The 23,730-nt window shown below is 48.7% G+C and overlaps 1 protein-coding gene and 1 long non-coding RNA gene across 11 annotated transcripts in view; one reads left to right on the forward strand and one right to left on the reverse strand.

Moving 5' to 3' along the window:
- LOC308182776 overlaps positions 1–22,832 on the forward strand; it is a 38,537-nt gene extending 15,705 nt beyond the window's left edge. The window contains exon 2 of the long non-coding RNA XR_013942072.1: positions 1–22,832. This exon is cut by the window's left edge and continues 14,461 nt beyond it. This is a non-coding gene — a long non-coding RNA (uncharacterized lncRNA).
- Positions 1–23,730, reverse strand: part of PKNOX2 (PBX/knotted 1 homeobox 2) — an 88,230-nt gene that overhangs the window by 57,609 nt on the left and 6,891 nt on the right. The gene's annotated exons all lie outside the window — the stretch shown is intronic.

Raw genomic sequence — 23,730 nt, forward strand, 5'->3', positions numbered from 1 at the left:
ATAATATGTATTCTATATGTATTCATATATGTGTATTATTACTGCCTATATGTATATTATACATGGATTTATGAACACATGAGCTTCATTCTTTTTATGGGGTATTTTGGGGAAAAAGCGTCTTTTCAAAGAGGTACCTGATGAGAGACAGAGGCAGCGCGACAAGAGCCGAGAGGTCACTCTGACACAGGGGAAGGGCTGCAGAAAGCAGATTTGGGGCAAATCTGACACAAAAAAGGCACATGGAGGGATTAAAGGGGATAGGACCATAAGGCAAAATATGTTGGCCTCTCTGATTTATTTGCCCTCGTTCAAAAAGGATGATGCCAGATTGCAACCCTGAGAGTCCTTCGAAGCCCTCACCCTGGGCCCAAAATCACACTTTTTTTCCCCAACTCTTCCCACTCCCCCGCACACACTTTGTTCCAGGGAGATACTGCATCGAGAAGGCAAAAGCTTTTGGTGCTCCAAAATAATCCAGTCTTGTAATGGATATTTCTGGTTGCAAAAAGAGGTTTCCCTTATTCACCGCTATCCCCATTAAAAGGAAGGAAAAGGAGCAGAAATATGGTGCCTTTTAGCAACCCAAGCTGCGCAGTCATTTCATCAGTTTTTAACCGGACCTGTTTTTCAGACCTTCAGTAATAAAAACAAGCCAATAAAATGAACATGAAAATATATTCATTAGGATTTATAATGCTCATTAAAACTGGCTGTGTACGAAAGCATGACTTAGCTTTAGAGAAGTAGGGGAAAAATGCAAATTCTTCTGCATGAAAAGAGGATATTTCCCTAATCGCCCCAATCAAATGCCGGCGCAATTATCTGTGGCCAACCCAACGGGTTAAAATTATACTGTTCATCTCCGGACACAGTAAGGAGCCGAAAAGTGTTTCATTTTAATAAAAATGGAATCTGGACCCTGCAGAAACCAGCTTCACTAATGACGTGTTTACACAGAAAAAGACAATTTCTATTTAATGGTGATTACTAGCGAGAACAAATTAAACTTCCTGGAGTATATGGGTTAGAGATAATGGGAAGAAAAGAAAGTTATTGAGTGTGTTTGTGTGTAAATCAGGAGATCTGCATATGGGGGGCTACAGCTGCACGTGTCTCTCTCTAGGAGTGCACCTCCCTGCCTTGCCGAGATCATGCATGTGTCTTAGCACACAAAACCATATATATTTTGCTCCAAGTCCTCCTGTGCATGCACAAGTGTTTGCACCCATGCTCCCAGACGCACAAGTGATGCTCCTGGAGGTCTGGGGTGGAAAACCCAGAAAGCAGAGCTCCCGCCCTGCAGCTTGCCAGAGGAGCTGGGGTTTGGTTTGTTTTTTTTGTTTGTTTGTTTTGCATCTCATTGCAAAAATATGCAAAAGCTGCAAAATCCACCTCTCCCCACCTGGCAGCTCAGTGAGGGGGACTGGGACCCCCCCAGGGCAAAATGAGCTCAGGGAGAAAGAGCAGACGTGCACCCAGCGAGTGGCCACAGCATCCCCAGCTTTGCTGCAAAACCCCCTGATGGTTTTATTTTATTTTTTTGTTCAGGGTACAACCTGAAAAGCCAAACCTCATCTCGGTTCCTGCCTCGGATGAAATTAAGTTTTTGGGTTCCTCTTTGTGCCAAGCCCCTTTTCCCAAGGGATGGTGTGCCCGCACCGGCCTGTGCAGGCACATCCCGGGGAGCTGGGGAAAATCGCGTCAATGTCGGGCTTTAATGTCTGCTCCTTTGTACAGGAGAACAAGCATCTGCAGAACAAGCCCAGATGTGAGTCCCCAATCCAGGAATTTCAGCTCAAAGGCACATAATAAGGCAGCGTCTGGGAAGGTTTAATAATAGCAAAATTAAAATTGTTACCCAAGCATAATGAAGAAAGTGCTGTGAGGAGGCTTGCAAAAACCCAAGATTACTCCCCAGGGAAGGGCTGCTGGTTCAGGGGAACAGTAAGCAATGTGCAGAAATGCAACTTAATTATCTGTGCATGCAGAACATGCAGACAGTTTGCAGCCACCTCCAAAGGCAGCAGGGAGGAGAGGGCTGCATGCCCCAGATGGAGTGAGCAGAATGGCTTTTGCATCGCTTAGCACGCACTGCAAATCCACGATTACATGTGCTTGGCCCAAGCTGTCTCGGAGTTGTTGCAAATGCTGCAGCTCTGTTGAGGAGCTGGGCCTTCTCATCCCAATTTCTCACTCGCTGATGCAAAATGAGGTGTGTTTTTTTTTTCTTTGCTCAGCCTTTTTTCTTTGTATTTTGAGCTCTTCGAGGCAGGAAAAACAAATGGGCAGGACCAGTGGCAGCCGTCACTATGATCCCCTGCGCATTAATGCCGGGCAAGGGTTAGGATGAGAAGCGAGCATGGAGTGAGCAAGCACACACCTGCATTTCTGCTCACCCAGCCCAGGCAGCTGGACTCAGGTCTGTCAGGACAAGGACAGCTGTGAAAAAACATTGGAAAAATGGGAATGGGCAGGGGAAATGCCCCAATTCAGCTCTCTTGCTGATGCTTTAGGAATGGATTGAGTCTCTTGTCCCCCTTTTTTCCCCTTGCTTTTTTCGCAACAGGCTCATGTCCCTTCGAAGCTGAATGACCCAGCCAAACCCAAATCCCGCTGCAGCAAAAGCAGGCTAATGAGGGAAGCAGCACAGCCGAGAGGGCTTGGAGGAGCTGGGTGCGTCGGCTGCATGCCCCTGACGTGGCAGGCAGAAACGCAGCTTTAGTGCTAAGCTTGAAATTGTGTTAAATTTAAACGAAGGATTCTGGCAAGGATCATATGGGGATGCTGGCTGATACCAAGCTGGGGATGCTGGGCAGGACCAAAGCGAGGACACTGGGCACGATTAAGTCGAGGATGTGAGCATCAAGCCCTGGGTGCTGGCTATTTTCAAACCGAGGATGCTACTAGCTGCATTTGAACCAAAGATGCTCACTAGGGTCAAAGCAAGGAAGCTGGCTAGGACCAAACTGAGCATGTTACCTAAAAGCAAACAGAAAATGATGGCTAAGTTAGCTAAAACAGGAGACCCCAGCTAGGATTGATCCAAAGATACTGTCCAGGACTGAACCAAAGTTGCTGGTTAAAATCAGTCCAAAGATCTGGCTAGGATCAAAGCAAGGATGGATCTGGCTGGCACTGAACCAAGGACCCCAGTGAAATCAAACCAGGGATGCTGGCTAGGATTGGACCAAGGAGGACACCAAAAATAGCTGGGACTGACGCAAGGACTCTGGATAGAAGCAAAGCTGTGACGCCATTTTCATACAACCATTAAAAAAATGTAAATCTGTATGTCTCCCGAGACTGCCAGCTGCTTGGGGACGAGTCCACAGGGTGTCACAGTGCCACTTCTCGAGGCAGCAGTATTTTTTCTCAGCTTGACTGAAATAGCTGAAAAAAGCAGAGATGCTTTTTGGCACATCTCAGATCCCAAAACATCCGACCCGCTCCTGGCTCTGGAGCTCAGGGCAGCCCCAGTGTGTCTGCATCATGCTGCCTGCGTGCTCCAGACATGCCTTTCAGTCACTTTGCCTCCCCCAGACCCCGAGCCCTGTTCCTGCTTTTTTTCCCTAAATGCGTTCGCTGCCATGCTTTAACTCAGCACACAGACTTGGTGCACAAGTTCAGCAATACAAATTTGGCTGTCTTCCCCAGATTTCTTGCAAAACACAAACCAAGGGGATCTGCTCATAATTTCTGGACCAAATGCATGGCTTGGCTGTTAAATACTCTTTTTTTTTTTTCTTTTTGAGGTATATTCAGTCTTGTTCAAAGGCTTCTAGCCAATCCAAAATCAACCAAATCCTTAGGAATTTCTCCCAACAGATAGCTGTCCTCAGTGGCACTTAAAAACAACAACAATAACAACAATAACAACAACAAAAAAGTATTCTGAGTTTCCAAACTCATAATAAAACCCCAAGGTTTGTGTTTCTAGTGTTTCTTTTTTACACCTGTAAGCACCAAACTGTGGCAGTGACGGCAGACACTCCAGGGCACGTTCATTGAGCCCAGTTATTTCTTAACACACACACGTTCTTTACCCCTTTACCCCCCCACAAACACACCCAGGAAAAAAAAAAAAAAAAGGAAACCAACCCTCATATTATGAAATTCCATCATCTGCTCTTTAATTCTGTATTTTCTGCACTTTAAAAAAAAGTGATGTTTGACAGAAATATCAGCAAGGTCTCATTTCTCATCACTCCCTTGGCGCACCTGAGCTGGATGCTCTGCAACACCACCAGGCTTCTTTTTTGTGCAGGTGAGTGCAAAACTGACATGATTTGGGCTGAGGAGGTGTGAACGTGCGGCTGCACAAGCTCTGTGCTTAATGAGGGATGCCTAACAAAAGTTGGGGATTGCTGGCCACCAGGTCTGTCCTGCTTTTGGTGCAGCCAAGTTACTGAGCATCCCTGGCCGTCTGCTCACTCATCCCTGTGAACCGCACCAGTGCGCAAGCAAGGTCACGCCATTTCACTTCCCAATTTTCCATAATTAGGGATTTCAGCTCTTCAGTCACACTGTGTCACCTCAGGATTTTCAGCAATTAGGGATTTCTGCTCTTCCAGCTGGTCAGTCCCTGCACTATCAGGTTTGCCTTTGCTCTGCGCTGAAGTATTCTTGCAACTGCTCCCGGCAGCCCACCCAAAATAAAATCCAAATTATGCTTCTGATTGAGCTGATACTCGTGTTTCCAGGAAAGAAAAAGCCATAAAAAGGTGCTACCAGAGCTGTCCTGCAAAAAACCATCCCAACTGTTTTCCCTCTGCATGCTCTGCCGGTGAAGCAAAGCGGTGCACATGCAAAAAGAGGTTATGTTTGTTTTCTGGGCACTTCCATGGAGGTGGAAAAGTGCAGGCACCGGTAACCTCATCGGAAATAAGGGGGGATGAAAGCTGCAAGTTGGAGGGGTGCCAGAGGGGTGAGGATGTTTGCAAAAGGAGGAGGAGGATGAATCCGTCGCGGGGCACAGCTCTGCTGCCCAGGCGGTCGCTGGACGGCAAGGAGCCCTGAAAGGACACAGCAAAAATCCAGGGGAGCCACCCCAGCGGGAACTCGACCGAGCGGAGGTCCCACTTGGTCGATGTTGTGCTTTCCCCTTCTGGGTACACAAAGGCTATTTATTGCAGGGGCTTTGGGCAGCAGGGGGTAACTTTGCAGCATCTTGGCTGCATCAGCTCTGTCCGGTGCAAAGTGCTACAGCCACAATTTTTTTGCCATCAACATCTTTCATGCTTTCCAAAGCCAGGATTGCAGATTTATGGCAAATGGGGGAGCTTTGGTGCACACGGTGGAGCTCCGTGCAGGTACAGCAGTAAAGTGCTCCTTGCCCCGGCGAGCACCGCCACGGACACGGCTTTATTTCTGCACGTGCAGGACAGCAACGCCAGCCTGGACTTTTGCAAGCCTGGGTGCCTCCTGGGTGCTCCTCTGGCAGCCAACCCCAGCAAACCCCAGTTTTTGCACTTTCTGCCAAGTTTTCAATGCTCTTCAGCCATTTAGGGATGCTGACAGGCTGGCAGAGTTTTCCAAAGGCTGCACCCCTAAAAATGACTTTTTGTTTTAGGAAAAAATCCCACGGTGTGCACTTCACTGGAAGACGATGAAATTTAAGGCTTGAAGGTCACTCAGGATTATTTTTAAAAGAAAAAAATGCATGTGTTGTTAAATGCAGTTTATAAACTTATATGTGTTTTTAAATGCACTTTCTCTCGTTTCATCTCTTAGAAGGAGCAAGGGCGAGTAGTCCCGGGCTGGGAATGGGAATAGCACGCAGGGGATCTGGTGCAGCACTGAAAACCTGAAGGATACAGACTTCTCACGAGTTCCATTATTACACAGAAAGATAAAGCATATTCACGCAACAAGAAATCCTTGTTCACATGGCAAAAAAAAGTTGTCTCAATGCTGGTTTTTGTCTTCTTTATCAAACATTTGTGTTTTTTCTCTAATTCCTCCCTGGGCACTGCATTTTGGTGGAGTTTTTGGCTTTTTCTACTCAATCACGATAGCAATAATTCCAGTTTTTCTCTGATTGCTATGCCCTCAACAATCCCCATCATCCCCAGATTAAAGCATTTTCTCCCCAATTTGGGGAATCCCCTTGCAGCTTACTTCCAAAAATAGCCATTTTTGCAGCTTTTTGCAGGCATGATGATCATTAAAGCCGAAGTGTGACTCCAAACTGAGTTTTACCCATGTTTAGACAGCAACACCCCCCCACACACACTTGATTTGACTGTGTTTTACCTAACTGGGAAGCTTTTCCCATGAGTTTCTAGCTCAGTTTTAGCTTTGAAGCCCCATTTCGGAGTTAACGATGCTCAGGTTGGAGTGCTTCAGGCCTGAGCAGGACTTCAGCCATTTGCTGAATCAGGGCCCAAATAAATAATGTGAAAGACCCTTACAAATTGAGAGAAAATCCCCAAACCCTAAGCCCAGCATCTTCACTTTCCAAAAGAGTAAATGCTGAGTTCTTCACTGCAAGATTGGACCAACAAGAAAACACGGAAAAACAGTGGGGGAATGAGAGAAAAGTTTTTAAAAATAAGCTTTTATAAATAAGAATAACAATATCTGATTCCGGTTCAATACTAATACCCAGAGAGCCTTGAAATTTCGCTGAAGAAACAAAAAGCTTTGTGTCTATCCTTGGCTGCTGGGCAAATATGACACTTCTTAAGAGAAAAGGATATTTTGCAGCAATAATTATTATTATTTCGTGCAAGGAGGGCTCGCAGCGCGGGGCTTGGCCACTGCACAAGGAAATCCTCTTGTGCTGCTTTGTGAGGCCGAGGCTGATCTGTGCATCTCCCATCAGGAGGGAGAGGGGAAAAAAAGGGGGAAAAGCCAGATTTTTCAAGCCAGCAGGAGCTTAGAGGAAAATTAGTCAAAATAAAATAAAATAAAATAAAATAAATAAAATAAAATAAAATAAAATAAAATAAAATAAAATAAAATAAAATAAAATAAAATAAAATAAAATAAAAATAGAATGTGTAAGCCCAGAGAAAGGGAAAACCCACACGCCTCGATGCAGGTGAAAATACAATGTTCATCACACAGAAAGGGAGAAAAAGCACCAAACCTCCTGGATTTACTCAGCCCCTCTTTGCAAGCAGGGTTTTTTGGTGCAGTGGTCGCTGGGAATAAAATCTAGCACTTCCACAACCCAAAACTCCCCATTTTCTCCCCGTAGTCGGCATTTCCCCAGTAAGATGCTTTGCTTGTTCCATAGGCTTCCCTTCAACCATTCCAGCATCCCACAAAAAAAGCCGAAAAGCCTCTCCTGGAGGGAAAGTTGTTCCCAATAATATAAAAGAAGCTGTTTAAATCTCTTTTTTGTTTCTTTTTTTTTTTTTCCTTTTTCCTTCCATGCCAGCCCCACAGAGCTGGAGCTGAGAATACATTAGCCTTTAATGAAGTGAAACCCTCATCTTGCCGGAGACACCTCATTTAGCGCAATTGTTTCGGAGCCATTACAGAAAGACAATTACAAGGAAGCGGCGAGAGTAATTGGAAATGCTGGCAGGAGTTGGGCGAAATGATAATAAATAAAAATATTCACCCTAATAAGCTTTCCAGGAGGGGGTGGGCTGGAGAAAATCAACATAATTAGAACTGAACCTCAGCGAGGAAAAACAGACAGCGGGGTGGCAAGCGCTCAGCACGGAGAGGAAGAGGGGAAAGTGAGGGAAACTTCATGTTTTGCCCCAAAATGTGGGGCTGAGCCACTGGGAAGTGTTTTTGCCAGCTGTCCGAAGCCGGTGGAGGATGCTCAGGAGCTGCAACGAGCAAGAACCTGTTGCCACACCAGGGTGGGAGAATCCTCAAGCATGCGCTCGGTGCTTAAATTGGAGAAAAGACACCTAAAAAGCAGTTTTGCTGACAGGGAGATGCAGGATGCAGTGACATGGGGTGACGTGATGTGCTATGCCATCAAATAACGTGGAGTTTTTCCTCTTTACAAACAAAATGCAATTATTCTCACTGAAGCCCGGTGCAGAGGCAGCGCTCACGTATTCCTTTAATTGTCCTCGGAAGAAAAGCGCATGGAAATAGCAGTTGAAATCACGGCGGTCCCGGCTCCAGCCTGGCCCCTGGCCAAGGAAAGCATTTCTCAGAAAGGCTCCCGATGCACAACAAAACTTGCCAGCTTCTTATTTGCAGATTACAGCCAGGGATTTCCTCAGGATTTGGACTAATGACCCTGGCCAGCAGGAACAACGTGCAACTCGCTTCATCAAGGCAGGAAAATGGTGCAAAAGGCACAAACGCGGGTTAAACCTCAAAGCATTATCGGGGCTCATGTGCATGTTGCAGCTGCACTGGTCTCAAAGGCGTCTGGGGACCCTGACCCCTCTGAAGGGGTTTGGTGCTCCTCCCCACTCCCTTCCCCCTGGGCGCAGGGCTTGTCCCCTAAAAGTCACTCTCGGCAATGCTTATTGCAAGAAGGAAGAAGCTGCTGAGTACCTGACACGGGATTTACCTTCCCCTCCCTTCCCAAGCATTACAGCTGCTGCTCAGCCCCAAAGGCACCATACACAATTGCAGAATCACAGAATCACAGAATCATCTAGGTTGGCAGAGACCTCCAAGATCACCTCGTCCAACCTCTGACCTAACACTAACAAGTCCCCCACTAAACCACATCACTGAGCTCTACATCTAAACGTCTTTTAAAGGCCTCCAGGGAGGGTGCCCGAGCCGCCTCCCCGGGCAGCCCGTCCCAACGCCTCACAGCCCTTCCGGTAAAGAAGTTCTTCCCGATACCCAACCCAAACCTCCCCTGGCGCAACTTGAGCCCATTCCCCTCGTCCTGGCACCAGGCACGTGGGAGAACAGACCGACCCCCACCTCGCTGCAGCCTCCTTTAAGGTACCTGTGGAGAGCGATGAGGTCGCCCCTGAGCCTCCTCTTCTCCAGGCTGAACACCCCCAGCTCCCCCAGCCGCCCCCCGTAAGCCTTGTTCTCCAGACCCCTCACCGGCCTCGTCGCCCTGCTCTGGACTCGCTCGAGCACCTCGACGTCCTTCTTGTAGCGAGGGGCCCAAAGCTGAACACAGCACTCGAGGGGCGGCCTCACCAGAGCCGAGTACAGGGGGACAATCACCTCCCTAGCCCTGCTGGCCACGCTGCTTCTTATGCAAGCCATCTTATGCAAGCCATTTACTTATGGCAAAATAAATAAATAAATGAATAAATAAATAAATATCGGAAACGCTGTACAACTTGAAAAGCTGCCCTGAAAACCTTCTTGGAAAAAAATACATCTATTAAAATAATATAAATATATATTTACACAGTTTGGAATCGAACAGTGAAACCCAGCTGTGATTTTGGGTCTGGCACCATAGGACGCAGGGCGCTGGGCAGGTGAAGCTCTGGCACGCGTGTGGATGCGCTCCCAGAGAAAGCAGGGGAATTTTCCCCCTTCCTCCCTATTTTCAGTTGGCAAAGCAGGATGCCACTTTATTATTGCAACGTTTTACCAAATACGGGTGAAATACTGGTAGGGAATTTCAGGTTTTGTCTCTTTCAGCCAACCAAAGCCTGGGTCCCAGGTCCGTGCTGGGAGCATCTAAGCCCTTGGAATCAAATCCCCCAAGTCCCCGCTCCAGCCCTCTGGGACCGTTTCACCTTTTTCACCTTCTCAAGGTATTTTTGGTGCATAAACCCAGCGCTCCCAACCCAACACCTTGACGCCTTTGCAGAGGGCAGGCGGTATTTACACAGACCTTTCCTCTTCTGGTTGCCAACCGAGGCAACTTTCATTTAAAAACCATGCACGTTTTTTCTTCGGCTATACTGCCATCTCGGAAATCAGTTAAGATCATTATCACAGAAAGAGATCAGAGATAAAACATTTTTATTTTCTTTTCTTTTTACTTATGGTGGGATTTTCAGCCACGCGTCCCCCCCATCCTACCCCTGGCTCCCATGGAAGTCGTGTTGAGAGTTAATGTTTCGTTAATATATATACATATACATAAATGTTTTTTTTTTCTTTTCATTTTCCATATTTCTCCTCGGTCGCCAATTATTTGCCTCTCAAAGGGGTTATCACCATTCTCCCTGTGCTCCCTGTAACTTTTTTAGGTTTACTGCCTTTGACAAGCCACAGGCAATGTTTACGCCACAATGCCACGTTATTAAATATTATTAAATATCCCGCAAGGCTGCACGCAGAACTATTTGGGGGCTGCAGAATGCCTCCATGGCAAAGACTGCTGATGAGGGTGAGCGGGGATTTCTGCCTGTGCAATTACTGCCCATGCTGGGTGATGTGGCCCCACAGTAACAAATTCCCCACAAATTTCACGAAAATTGGTACAGCCAGCAACACCTCAGACAAAGCTCTTGCAAACTGGGAGGAAAGGGGGTTATTTTGGAGCTTTTTATTTCACTGACGGTGAAGAAGGGAAGGGCCAGCCTGATGTGGTGCATGTAGGGAGTGTGCATTGGATCGTGCACAGGAGTGGGCATGGAGGGTGCACAGAGCGTGCACAGAGTGTGCACAGGAGCTGGAAGCATGCATGGAAGCATGCACCTAAATGTGCACGGATCATGCATGGGAGCGTACCTGGGAGCTTGAAGTATGCAAAGAAGCATGCACAGAAGCTGGGAGTATGCAAGGGAGCGTGCATGGGAGCATACAAGAAGCAAACACAGAGAGAGCATGGCGATGGGAGTGTGCGGGGGAGCATGCACCAGAGCACGTGTGCACAGCAGCACATGTGCCTGGCAGTGTGTGGGGAGCGTGCACAGGAAACACGCCAAGCAGCCAGAAAAGCCTCAAACTGAAGAAGAATCATGTAAAACTTGTGGAAAATGCACAGAAAGTTGTTTTACAGGAAAATTCCCCCCCCAAAAAAAAACAGTAAGAGCAGCATTGGCCCTTTAATGCAGAAGAGTAAAAAAAAGTCTGTTCTTTCTTCTTATTTAACAGCACATCCAAGAGGGCACCGAACGTTCACACAGCCCCAGCTTTTGGTGCTGACAGATGAAATTTCACTGACGAATGCCCCTTCCAGAGGTCATGCCCCAGGAGGCAACCAGGCAAAATCCCTTTGGATTTGCTGGGATCAGGAAAGTTTGTGAACAAACTTCCATCAGGGCTGGTCCAGGTGCACCCCTGCACTTGCCAACTGGATGGTGATGCCAGGGGGATTTTTAATTGAATGATTAGTTTGGAGATAATATATTTAATAATTTGGGTGTAATTTGGGCTTGGTGCAGCTCAGCTGCCATCGGTGTGATCAGCTCCAAGTCAGAAGTGCTATAATGTGAAGGAGGCTGTGCAATAAATATATTGAGTTAATATAGTTTATTCTTCTTCATTGGAGCTCCAGCTAAAGGGACAGTGATTTTCTTGGGCTGTCTCTCTGGAAAATGATTTAGCTGAGTGACAGTGCAAGGTAATGACTATTGCTTAATTGGGTCACTATTAGCATAAATGCAGCAAGTGCCAAGTAGTTTAATGGTGATTAACCAGGTGCTAAATAGGTGCCAGATTCAAAGCTGGGAGGTTTTTCATGCAAGTTGTCCCAAAACTTGCATTGCAATGGGACCTGATTCCACGTCAGCCCTAAAACACCTCAAAAACGCTGCAGAAGATCCTGTTTTAGGATCTCTTGCCATCCAGGGCAGGACAGGCGACACACCTCTCTCCTTCTCCAAACTTATATTTTTTAGATCCACTTTGTGACAGGGCTGAGATTTCTCCCAGGTGTCAGGGAGCAAGCTGGGAGTGTTGGAGCAATCACCGCCGAGACGCAGCAGATGAAATACACCCATCTTTTGCTCCAATACCCACGCAAAATTTTGGAGCTGGTTGACTGTTTTGGGGGCTCAAAACCCCACAGTGGGTTTTCACAGTCTGTCAGCCCTGGATAAGCCTCCGATGCACAGTTTGCAACAGCAAAGGCATCCAGCTCAGATGCACGAGCAACCTGAGGCAACGCCAAGCATCCCTGCCTTTTCCTGCCCTGCAGTTGGGGATGCGCATGCAACAAAGCACCTTCTCAGGGTTGCAAAAGCTAATTAATTTGCAAGCCAGTGTTTGGATACTGCAATTCCCGTGTTTTCTTTGGTAGCGGAGTGGAAAGGTTTATTTAGCCAGCAGCAGAGAAGGATTCACAAACATTCCCCTATCCTGCAGGGAGAGCCACACCGACCGAAAGGAGATTTAATTAGCAAAATCTCGTTAGGCAAACGAAATTATCCGTAAGACAATACTCCTCTGGACAGGGGGTATGATTAAACAAAGCCATTAATTGAGAAAGTAGCTCCAACAGCTCACTGGCTTCATTCATCTTCCTGCCGGCTCCATTTCACCTCTTTGGGGCTGAGACGAGGATGGGTTTGGGGGGGTTAATGGCCGGGCCCCTCTGGGGCACAGCAGGGGACGGGGACCTTTCACATCCCAGCCTGGTTTCAGTGCCTCAGGCGCCTTGGCAATCTCCCACCACCCAGGGTGGCACACACAAACCCAATGCTATTTTATGTAGCTTTTTTCCACCACTACAACAAAAAAGGAAAAAAAAAAAAACCACAAAACAACACATATTTAGGAGCCCTGCATACGGCAATGCCTCATTCCCACTATTTTAAAGAGATTTAGAAAATATTTCTGCTTGCTGGCGTTTTGCCAAAAGGGGTTGCTCTGCTCCTGTCCCCAGGGCCACCTGCGAGCGGGACGGTGCTGAGCCGCCCCACGGCCCGGAGACGCGTGGCACTGTGGGGAAAGCTCAAAGAGCCGCTGGCACAATCTGCCGCACTTCATAATTCCCCATGATTTAAAATCTGATGTTCTAACAACCGGCAGGAGGAGAGAAGAGAAACGTGGCCGTTCTCTTAACCTTTCGCTTTATTAGTGTCTTATGGAGTGACCTATAAAAAGCATCAATTCATGCCTCCGTTTTCCAGGAAGTACTCCAGGATCGTTTTTAAAAAAAAAAAAACTCATAAAAATAGGTACCCTGTGAACACTCCGGGTTTATATATAGCCAGGCGTTTCTTTTCATTTTATGACTCTTGTTCAACGGTAATTGCCAGAGCCCTCACACCCGTGGCGGCAGCAGGCTGCTTGCCCCCAACAATATATCCGAATGCAGGCAGGGGAAAAGGAGAAATTCCTCAAAGCAAAACATCTCCCAGCAGCGTCAACAGGCAGTGGGGAAAAAAGCTACTTCTTCCAAGACTGGTAGCAGAAGAGTAATTTGTGGCCAAGCCAATGTGCCCCAGCAACCTCCTGTCTTTGGAACTTCTTGACTTCTCTGTCTCCAGGTTTTAGCATTACTGTAACAATGCCACCCCCCCCCGCCCGCCCACAACAAATTCCCAAGCAATGCTTGGAGGAGAGCTGAAACATCACAGCTGCAGCCCCGCCAATGGGGGGAAAACCCCGAAATTTGGGAGCTTTCATGCTTTTGTATCCATCACTGAAACATCAGATCGTCCCCTCAGGATGTGCATCCTCATTCATCATTTCCAAGAAGTATCTTTGGGGATATTTGCCTCTCCTGGTGCAAAGATGAGTAAATAAGCACCCCAGCTCCTACATAATAACAATGTATTTTTGGTGGCAGTCATTGCCAAAGCTGAAGGTTTGCCATACAACAAGGGTTTTGCTGCCATTTTTGCTCCTGGAAGGAGGTTTAGATTCAAGGAACAACCCACCCGATGCCAGCGAGGGCCGAGCTACAGCAGCAGTGGGTAATGAAGCAATCCCATTTAAGTCTCAGTGAAACCCCTGCGGCTGGAGCACGGCATGTGACCGTGGCATGGAGGGACCAAGGCTCAGGATGCAGCCAGGGGCTCTGCAGTGGCAGGGCTGAAAGGGAGATTTTGGGGTTTTGGAGGATGCTAAAATTCAACCAGGAGCCCAGGAGCCGAAGATGGCTGAAAGGCTTGCAGGTGTTACAAACAGTGTGTTCGCCGCTCGCCAACAGCATCCCCTAACTTTAACAACTGAAATCCTCCTTCACCACGCAGGGCGAGAAGGGTAGCAGGTCCGGGTTTTCCCTGGACAATAGGGGCAGAAAGTGCCAGAGCAGCCCACTCCTGCGTGCTTAGGCAAAAAAGACACATGTGATGCACGGATGCTTCTGCTCGGGACTAAATCCTGGCTGCTTTAAGGTGCTGGCAGCAAAATAGGCAGGAGTTGTGGCTCTGAGTCTAACGGCAAAGCCGAGGCATCCAGGGCAGCACAAGCTCTTGCAGGAGGGGCCGGGCACAGCTTGCAAGGAGCCAACTGAAAACAACATGCAAGAACATAAATAAATACGAGTTCAGGTTTCAGCAGCCACCAACCCAAGGGGCAAAGCAAAAACCACACTGCGTGGGGAGATGTTTATCAGAGGAGAGGGGAAAGCTGTGACATCTGATCCAACACACAGCGGAGGGGGGGAGAGCCAGGTCCCAAAAGTGGGAGGGCTCATGGCCACCCCCGTGCAGGAACAGAGCGGTTTTGGGTGGGGGAAAACCATGCAATTCAATAACCTGGCAGCAAGTGCAGGATTTGACCCTCTTGGGATGCCCAGCTGGCAGCCGGTCCCCAAATGACTACAGCTTCCCCAAAAACCACAGGGCATGGAGCAGGATCCTTCTTTGCTCCCAGGGTCGGAATAAAACACCCTGCCAGGGCATTGCAGAATGGAGAAATTACCACGAAGCCAAATTCCCCGTTACAGATCTTGGGCAAAAGCACCCCCCCTTCCCTGTGAGAGGAGGCAGACCCGCAGCAGGGAAGGACACGCGGAGCCGCAGTGCGGGCAACGCTGAGCGGTTCACTCCCAGGTATTTCTGAGCACAGAGGTCACTGCCCAGCAATAAATCATACCCGGAGAGCACAAACCTTGGGCAACATGCCGGCATTTTGTGACAGAGGAGGGTTTCATCCCCGTGGGGAACCCCATCCTCTCCGTCCCGCCAGACCTGAGTGGATTTCGTAAGAAACGCGCCAAAAACACCCTGCGTGCCCGGCTGCTTGCGTGGTGTCAGGCGACACCAGCTCGGCCGTCCCGTGAGCTGTTCAGCTCCTCATTCCAGCCATCTATTTTTACTCCGAGGTCCAGCCATGCCCGGGGAGGGTTTAACATTTCCAGTGCCAGGCCAAGCCAGCGCGCTACAGGGAGGGAAGGCCGCAAGTCGGGATGCGGCCACGGGCGAGCAAACAGGACACAGTGCCTGCTGCAGGCCTGCAGCGCCGCACCGAGCTCGTTACCCGGTAACTTCTGAGGCCTACCTTAGTGCACAATCAATAAGGACTAATTAAAATGAACACTTCGTTCGTTAGTGGGTTGCTTTCTCAAGCCCAGGCAGATCAGGCTTTTTCAACCCCCTTTGCATACTGGCCCTGCCAGGTGACCCCACACGGCACCCAGGAAAGAGAAGAGAAAATAGCAGTATCAAAGAGAAAATACCAGCATCATCTCACCACAAAGATGCAGCAGGACCAGCCCCGTGCAGAAGGATGGAGGCCAGCACCAGTCATAGATGCTTTTTGTCCCCTTTCTGGGCTAAAAGAGCACCCCACACTGCTGGCGAAGCCTCTTTTCCCTGCCTCTGCACAGCTGCAATGTGTTTCTTAGTTTGATTTAACTGGGGGGGTGGGGGATTAATTAAGTTTTAAATACCACCCTTGCTGCACTGCAGCCGCAGACCCAACTTTACCCTTTTGATAAAAAACAACAACAAAAAGCAGAGGAATTCAGTAGTTCTGCCCCCCTGCCCCTAAGCATACCCATGGCCAGCTGCCCCAGCTGGTAAATGCCCGCAGCACCAACGGTGTGCACGGAAATGTCCTGGTTTACATTGCCCTTAACTGATGAGGAGCAAAACCAGCAGCTCTAATTAGGGCTAACGAGGAAGAGAGATTCAACTCAAAGAAGAGGTTATTTATATTCATTGATTACAAAGCTGAACTTGCTCTGCTGTGTTCATCAGAAACGATTATTTTAGCGACAAGCAGGTGCCACCAAAAACCTCCCCAAAGCCAGAAGGGATGAGGTGATGCAGTGCTGGGCTGCGATGACTTCGAATCCTTCACCAAGTTCATCACGGTTCCACCTCTCGGGCTCTGCTCACCACCATCCGATTTCAATCTGAGTTTGCTACAAGTTTGGAGCAAAACCCACTTAACTATTTTGCACTCTCCTTGCATGCAAAAGGTTTTTTTTCAGTGCTGCCTAAAGGGCGGTATTGCACTTTGAAACCAGGAACGGTATGAAGTTTTCCTAGTTTTTCCTTTGAAACTTGGTTTTGTAAGAAAATCAGATTTCGTACATGCACTCTGTTTGCAAGGACAACCACCAATGGGCACCAGACACAGACAGCACTTATGAGCCTCAGACACCAAAGATGCTGAGAAATTAGTTTTTATTCTAACGAGGCAGGAGCAACCAGCTTGGCAGAGAGAAGTCTTTCTGCTAGTTTTTACTGATTTTTAACTGTAGAAATGAGGTTACACTTGTAGCCATACATAAAAGCAGGTGCAGAAAAAGCCCAAGTTTGGAGAAGGGTCCCAGGACCTCAGCATCCCACCGCTGGGTTTCTGCCAGGAAGTATTTCATGAGCAAAAACCCTGATGCTGATGGATCAGAAAAAGCCAAAGCCAGAGGGAGAGGAGAGCATGGGCACCGGCCGCACTAAGGGAGAAAAAACTGCAAAATAATAAAGCAGCCAAAGTGGGAGATGGCCCCGTCAGGGAGGATAGCAAGCACCTCTCTTCTGTGGCTTCCCAGATGTACCCGGGCGCCCTGAGAGGACCTGAGCTAATTTGGGTGTCCTGCTGGAATCTCCAGTTTGGGTGCCTGGCGATGATCTTTGCTGACTGGGGTACCCAGACAGGATGCTTATTGATTCAGGTGTCCTGCAAGGATCTTCGCTGATCTGGGCACCACTCCAGCATCGTTGCTCATTCAGGTGCCATGCTAGGGGCTTTGCTAATTTGGTGCCTGGAAAGAATTTTTGCTAATTTGGTTAAACTTCAAGATTCTTTGCTGATTTGAGCAGCTGGTATTGGTCGTTCCTGATTTGGTTACCATCCTATTGCTTTGATAATTAAAGTGCCACATTAGGGTCTCTGCTAATTTAGGTATCTGGGCTGCGGGACACGAGCAGATGCACAGTGGCCGCATCCACTCCTCTCCCATGTGCATTTTAAGGTTCAGAGCAGCTTTGCAGCCCGGAGGGTACAAGGAGCATGCTGCAATGCTGAGCGTGGTGCAACACCCTTCCTGGCGTGTTTTGCTAATTGTACAAACCTAATGGGGGAATGCACCGGCAAAAAAGGGTAATGGCCATCAGACCAGCAATAAAACAAAATTAATGGTCCATGGGAAGAAATCATGTCCACTTAAGACCAGCTTTGAAACTCTAATAGAATAATGTAATACCAACGGGGCTTCGCTATGTATGCAGATTGCTTACGCTGCTGTTAATCATGTGCAAACCCAGCCACGCTCTGCCCGAGCTCACCCAGCCATGATTATTTTGGGAGGAGATCACAAGAGCATCCTTCGCCCTTTAGGAGAAACAACTACGAGTGGGTGGGCTTGTTTGGTCTTTTTTTTAGGGGCCTTTCTGCTACAATTGCAGCTTCAAGGTGCCTGGTGTCACAGCAAAACGCCTTGCTGAGGCTGTACCCAAGGCTGCGCTTTGTTTTCTTTTGTTTTTTCCCCCCAAGGATGCTGCAGCCACTCTGGATGCCAGGAGGAAATGTGAGGCTTTGCAAGATTATCATGCCAAACCAGAAAAACTGAAAGATTCCCCCAGCATATTGATAAGAACAAAAAAAAAAATCTCCTCTTATGCTACCCTAAATACAATAATAAATTGGACAGACACTGCAGCCACCAGAAAATCCAGGAAAATGCTATTTTGTTGCAGGAAAATGTTACCTGGAAGGATGTCTGATATCAAATGTGATACCCCAGCAGTTAACAACTCCCTGGCATTTCTTCGTCCAATCCCTTTTTATTGTTGTTTTTAACCCAGCCAACCTTTTGCTCAATGAGATCCCAAAACAACTGAAAAAATACCTCTTTTTGTTCTTTTTAAGCATGTCAGCCCATAATTTTCATCAGGATCCCTTAGCTCTTTTTCTCCCTAAGAAGGTGCATACAAATCCCCTGGATATTTCTCTAGGCTATTTGTAGTTTTATAGCATGCTCCTGTTCAACCCTTTTTTCAGGCTGAGAGTCCTGGTCTGCTTCATCCCAGTAAAGGTTTAATCATTTTGGTGGGCTTTGGCTCATTCTGGAACAAAATATGAGTGTGTGAATATTCCCTGTGGGAAGGGATGGGGAAGATGCACATCTCGACAGACTGCTTTCCCTGTGGAGAAAAAGCCTGGCACAAAGAAGTTTTGCACAGAAACTTTCAGCGTGACCAAAGCCCTTAAATTCCAGGAAAACCAGGATTAAAAGCGGATGTGGAATATTTATACGAGGTTGTGTAAATAGAGACGCGACAAGGCCGGGGACGTCACGAGTGCTTTTAAACATCTCAAGTATGAGATGTGATGTGAAAAATTAGTGTTTTTCACTACCCCAAAGCCAAAACACTGGGAAAAACAGAACTTTTATTAATAACCCAAAGCATGCTGGCAATACCGTGGCTTTTGCAAGGGTCTCCCCTCTGACAGCAACCAAGCCAGGCTGCAATCCCTAACTCCTTCTGCTACGGGTTTAAAAAAAACTCTTTTCCAAGACAGCAGAAGCAGGAGTATCTCCCTACGTTAGCAACTCACAAGCCCAATGCTACTTTTTCCTGTGGGAAAAATGCCGTTTCTTCCCCCAAAATGCCAAGGGAGCAACAGAAGGTTGCTCAGATTGCAGCCTTCTGTGGTCGAGGAGCCAGCGGGGCATGGGGCTGACCGGGGATGCTCCAGCTCCCTGTGCACAGTGGGGAAAAGGCGCCGAGCTGGGAGATGCAGAGTTTTCCTGCAAGGAAAGCCTGCCAGATTTGGGCTCTCCAAATGGAAATGGGTGCAGCACCCCCCCCTGCACCACCAACTTATTCCCACTGCATCGGTCCGAGCACCCTGCTGCTGTGATTTCCCCCAAATCAAGCCAGGAGTAAAGGCTCCGGGTTGGAAAACCACCTTCCTCTTACATTTCACCTTTTGAGGACCGAATTATTGTCATCTCCCTTAAATTCGGGTCGGGGCCCAAGCTGGGCAACTCATCCCAGGCAACAAACGGAGGCGATGCCCAAAGGAGGAAGCAGCCACGCTGCCGCCACCACCACTCTGCTCACCCTTGCGCAGCCATGCCATGAAGCGGCTATTTTAAGCCAGCCGTCGAGGCTCAACCGAGATATTGTTTCACCGACAATTTCTCTGGGTTTCATGTGACATCACCCAGCAGTTGAATGCAACCCTAAAATAAATGGGCAAACTCTCTCCCGTTTTAAACACTGTAGAAATAGCACGAGCGTTAAATATAACAACCCAGATGCCCGAAGAGTTTCTATGACCAATTTTTCTTACTGCGTCTTATTCATCGGAGCAATGATAAAAGAGCTCCAAACTTGTGCAGTGCTTTAGGTTTGGTCAAACGCTGAAATTCAGCTAATTAAAAGGCTGAGGGGGATGGGGCAGGGGCAGGTTGTTCCCTGGAACTGTGAAGCTGGGAGTGGTGAATCTCAGCTTGGGAGGACATCTGATTCCTCCCCAAACTGTGCGATTTAACCCCTTAGCCCCCAAAAGATGACTTTGCTCCAGCACCTGAATTAGCTTCATGTTGTTTGTTGTTTTTTGTTTTTTGTTTTTTTTAGAGGCATTTGGTGGCGTTCTTTGGTGCCATGGGAGCCAGCTGGGGGTTGGAGCATAACTAACAGAAGCTGAGAAGGTGCCCAAAAATAAGAGTCTAGAAAAGAGGCTTGGAGGCGGATTTCCCAACCCATCGTGCAGCAGCTTGGTCCCCACGGGGCTTGGAGCATCACTTGGGGCTCTTCTCTCGACAGCCCTCACAGGCTTCCAATGCCCTCTGCAAGATGAAAAGGCAGCATTGCAGAAGGGATCCCACAGGTGGAATTATTCAAGCCATGAAACGCTCATAAATCTTTCAGCCTGCATGCTGCGGAAGGCCCCTTTTATCTTTAAAAAACTGAAAAAGAAACATTTGAACAGGTATCTGTCTAATCACACACTCACTCTGGACACCTCAGGAGCATCCCTCGCTGTGATCTCAGCCCCGAGGTGCCTTCTCCTTCCCTCCTGCGCTGCTTTTCAGGCAGGATTAGTCCCTCACCATGTACGCTTGGGGTTTTCCTACCCAAAACAGTGAGGATGTGATGTCCAGCTGCCGCATGGCTCTTTGCTATTGCAAAGTTGTTGGGAATAGTTTTATCTGTTCTCTGATTTGCTGTTATTTGCCATCTGCTGCAATCCAGTGGGGAATTTTGCTGTTTGGAGCCCAAACTCTTTAGCTTGGGACTTACCCCGGCACTCCAAAAGCTGTATCAATGCTTATTAGGTTACTATGCATCAAAAGTGTCGCGCTAAAACAGCCCCATGTGGATTTCTTGATTTAAAACTGTTCTTCATAAGCTTAAGAAACCATTTGTAGCAGACTCAGGTCACCCTGTGCAGCCAAAACTTGCTCAGCAACAAGTCTTGAAGCTATTTTGTCCTTTATTTCTGCAGCTTGGGGAAACCGTCCCATTTTGCACGATTTAGTTTCCTCATTTGCAAAGGGCCTGGGCAGTCTGAAACTCATATTGCAAGTAAAGACCAGCAGCGCAAGGCAAACGTCTCATCGGGAAAACGCTGAGAGCAGCCGCAGGCTGCTGGGTCCAGCACTCCCCAAGCCCCTGAACAGAAGCAGCGGCCCCGCACACAGCGTGCCTTGCTCAGTTGTGCACAATTCCAAATTTGCTGTCTGCAAATATTTGAATACTCAGGCTAAACATTCGCTTTTTGAGAGCACATGCACCAGCAACGCTGCAAAAGCAGGGCAGAAGCATGCACCCATGCATCGTGGTGGTGTTTTTTTCCAGCACAAAACAGGACGTTGCTGGAAGGCTCGAGCCAGCACTGGGAACAGGGGGAAGCAGAAAAGCTGCTGTGCTGCTGCATTCCTCTGATTTTCCTCCCTTCGGGGGGTTGCATTGGTAAGGGAGGGGAAGAGAAAGGGAGGGAGTGGGGTTGTGACAACCGCCAGCATCCCCGGAGCATGTACAGCTTCATAGCGGCACATTGGCACTTTTCCCAAAAAACATGCTTTTCCCACCAAACCAAGGTTTCACAAGCCAGCGGTGGCATCAGCAAAGTGCCAAGTGCCACCACCATGCAGCCCCGCCACGCGAAACGTCGCGGCGGGGGCTGGCTGTGGGGCCACTGGTCCCCTCGCCCCCGGGAAGAAGCAGGTATTTATAGCCTGCGCTCTCATCCTCGCCGCCCCGATTAATTAAATTAGCACAAAGGCGGGTTTGTTGAGCGCTCCTGGCCTCGGCTAAAGCGGCCGGCAAACAGGAAACAAAGGGTTTAATTCTGTCTGGTTTCATGAAGGGTGCTGTGTGTCCTGGCTGGGCGCTGGAGTGGGGCCAAAGCTGCCCCCCGCCCCCGGCTTGCACCAGCCTGGGGGTGGTGGTAAAATCCCCTAGGGTAAAACGCTGGGCTTTGCAAAGGGGGTGTTTGCACTGGGGGCTTTGCAACGGGAGCTTTGCAAAGGTGGTGTTGTGAAAGGAGTTTGCAAAAGGGGCATTGCAAAAGGGTGGGCTCTGAAAGGGTGCGTCGCAGGGGGGGCTATGCAAAGAGGGCTTTGCAAACCTCACCTGGCAGCTTTCCCACCCCCGCTGCTCCCTGCTCAGTGGTCATGAAGGAAAGGCCAAGGTGCCAATTTGGGTGCATTTCAGCTGCTTTTGGTGCAGGCCTCCATCGCTGCATGGCCAAACAGCTGGACCGGCCGCGGGTTTCACAGCTCCTTAGAGGACCAGTTTCTCCCACGCGTCCCACAGGGAGATACCAAATCTCCTCCCAAATCCCTTTCTTGCTTCTGAAAATCTCTCTTCTTCTGGCCAGGAGCGCAGCATTTGTGCAAGTTTCCCGCGAGAAGGTTGAAGACTGGGTCTTAAATTTGGCTCCAATGGGAGCGGCCTCCTTTGAAAAAAAGACTAGCAGTTAAAGAAGAAAAAAAGGAAAACAAACAAAAAAAAAAGATGCTTGCAATTTTTATTGAAGGAACAGTTTGGTGCATTGCTGGTTAAAAAGTTGCAGGAGAGCTTTGGTGCAGTGTTGAGGCACCACCACTTTCTTTTGCAAATGCTCCCTTTTTGCAGTAAAATTCAACGTGTGACCTGGGGACAGAAAGCGCTAACACAATTTGCCCATTGCTGCCCAAAACGAGCTTTCTCCCCCTCCAGTCACGGAGCCCCTCGGTGCATCCCCACCCTGCGTGCCCTCTTGCACTGCTCTCGCCCGGGCATGCTGAGCCCTCCCCAGCTCATCACACATGTGCCCTGCGAGCCAGCAGGACCAGAACGATGCCCCGGGGCCCTCCGAGGGTACAACGAATACAGAGCGAAAACGCTGCTCCGATTCACGTGGCGATAACAGCCCATCTCCCCAGGAACATTTCTATCCCCTCCGAAGGAAATCCCACCGTGAAGGCTGCCGGGGAGCAAGGCGATGCCCACCTTCAGATAACCTTGGCCACTTCCCAGGTGCTCTGCCAGCCGTGCCGCTGAAGCAGCCCGCTCACTTTGCTCCCCCTCGGAGAAACAGCAGGATTTGCTGCTTTCAGCACATGTACCCTCCAGCCAAACAGTTTGGGATGTTTAAAAGTGGAGGAATAAGGAGGAAAAAAAAAAAAAAACAGACCTCATGCCTTGAAGGCATCCTGCCTAGGGAGACCAGCAGGGTGAGGAGGGAAGAAGCCCATACAAATGGAAAAGGTAAGGTCAGATGTCAGGGAAGGTTGCCCAACGCCGGGATGCGTGGATGAGGCTGCAATACTCAAAAAGCCAACACGGGCAGTACAAAGCGACAGCCCCTCCGGTGGGATTTGGGTGCTGAGGTCTGCACCAAGGAAAAATGGGGAACGGGGAACGCGCCTGTGACGGGGACCAGTTTTGGCCAGAGTCACCCCCGAAAGCCAGAGGAGCATCGCTAAAATCATGCCAGCATCCCTGGAGCGGCATCACTAAAATCACTCCGGCATCCCTGGAGTGAGGTGGAGACACAGTGGGGCAAGCTTGCAGTGCTGATAGGAGTTTTAATTATTGGCTCATTAGGAGAATCGCAGTTATCAGATTCACCTTGCTCTGCCGACGTCGGGGCGCTGAGAGCCACCCGCACCATTTGTGTCCAGCTCCGAGGGAAACACAGGCAAGGCTCACAGGGTAAATTTGCACCAGATTAATTCAATCAAGGCCACACACGGAAATCTGCCTCCTGATCCCAGTTGTGTTACCCATCCCATCACGCGCTGACAGCTCGGATCCGTGCAGGAAAACAACCCTCCGATCCTGTTTATTAAGTTTGTTCTTTGCTGTCAGGCTGACAAAGTGCTCCAATTTATAGAGCGTTTGCTTAGAGCCAAACAGCTTCTGCATTCACATGCTCTGCTAAATATTTGCCAAAAGTGCCATTTCCATCTAACGGACAACTTCAAAATGCATTTTAAATGCTATTTTTAAAGGCGCAAATGCCCTCCGAAGCAAAGGGAGGGCCTTGGCATGGGCACGGACACATTCGGTGGACAGAACGCCCCACTTT

The sequence above is a fragment of the Anser brachyrhynchus genome (genome assembly GCF_964034855.1).
Source record: "Anser brachyrhynchus genome assembly, chromosome: 25".
Taxonomy (NCBI): domain Eukaryota; kingdom Metazoa; phylum Chordata; class Aves; order Anseriformes; family Anatidae; genus Anser; species Anser brachyrhynchus.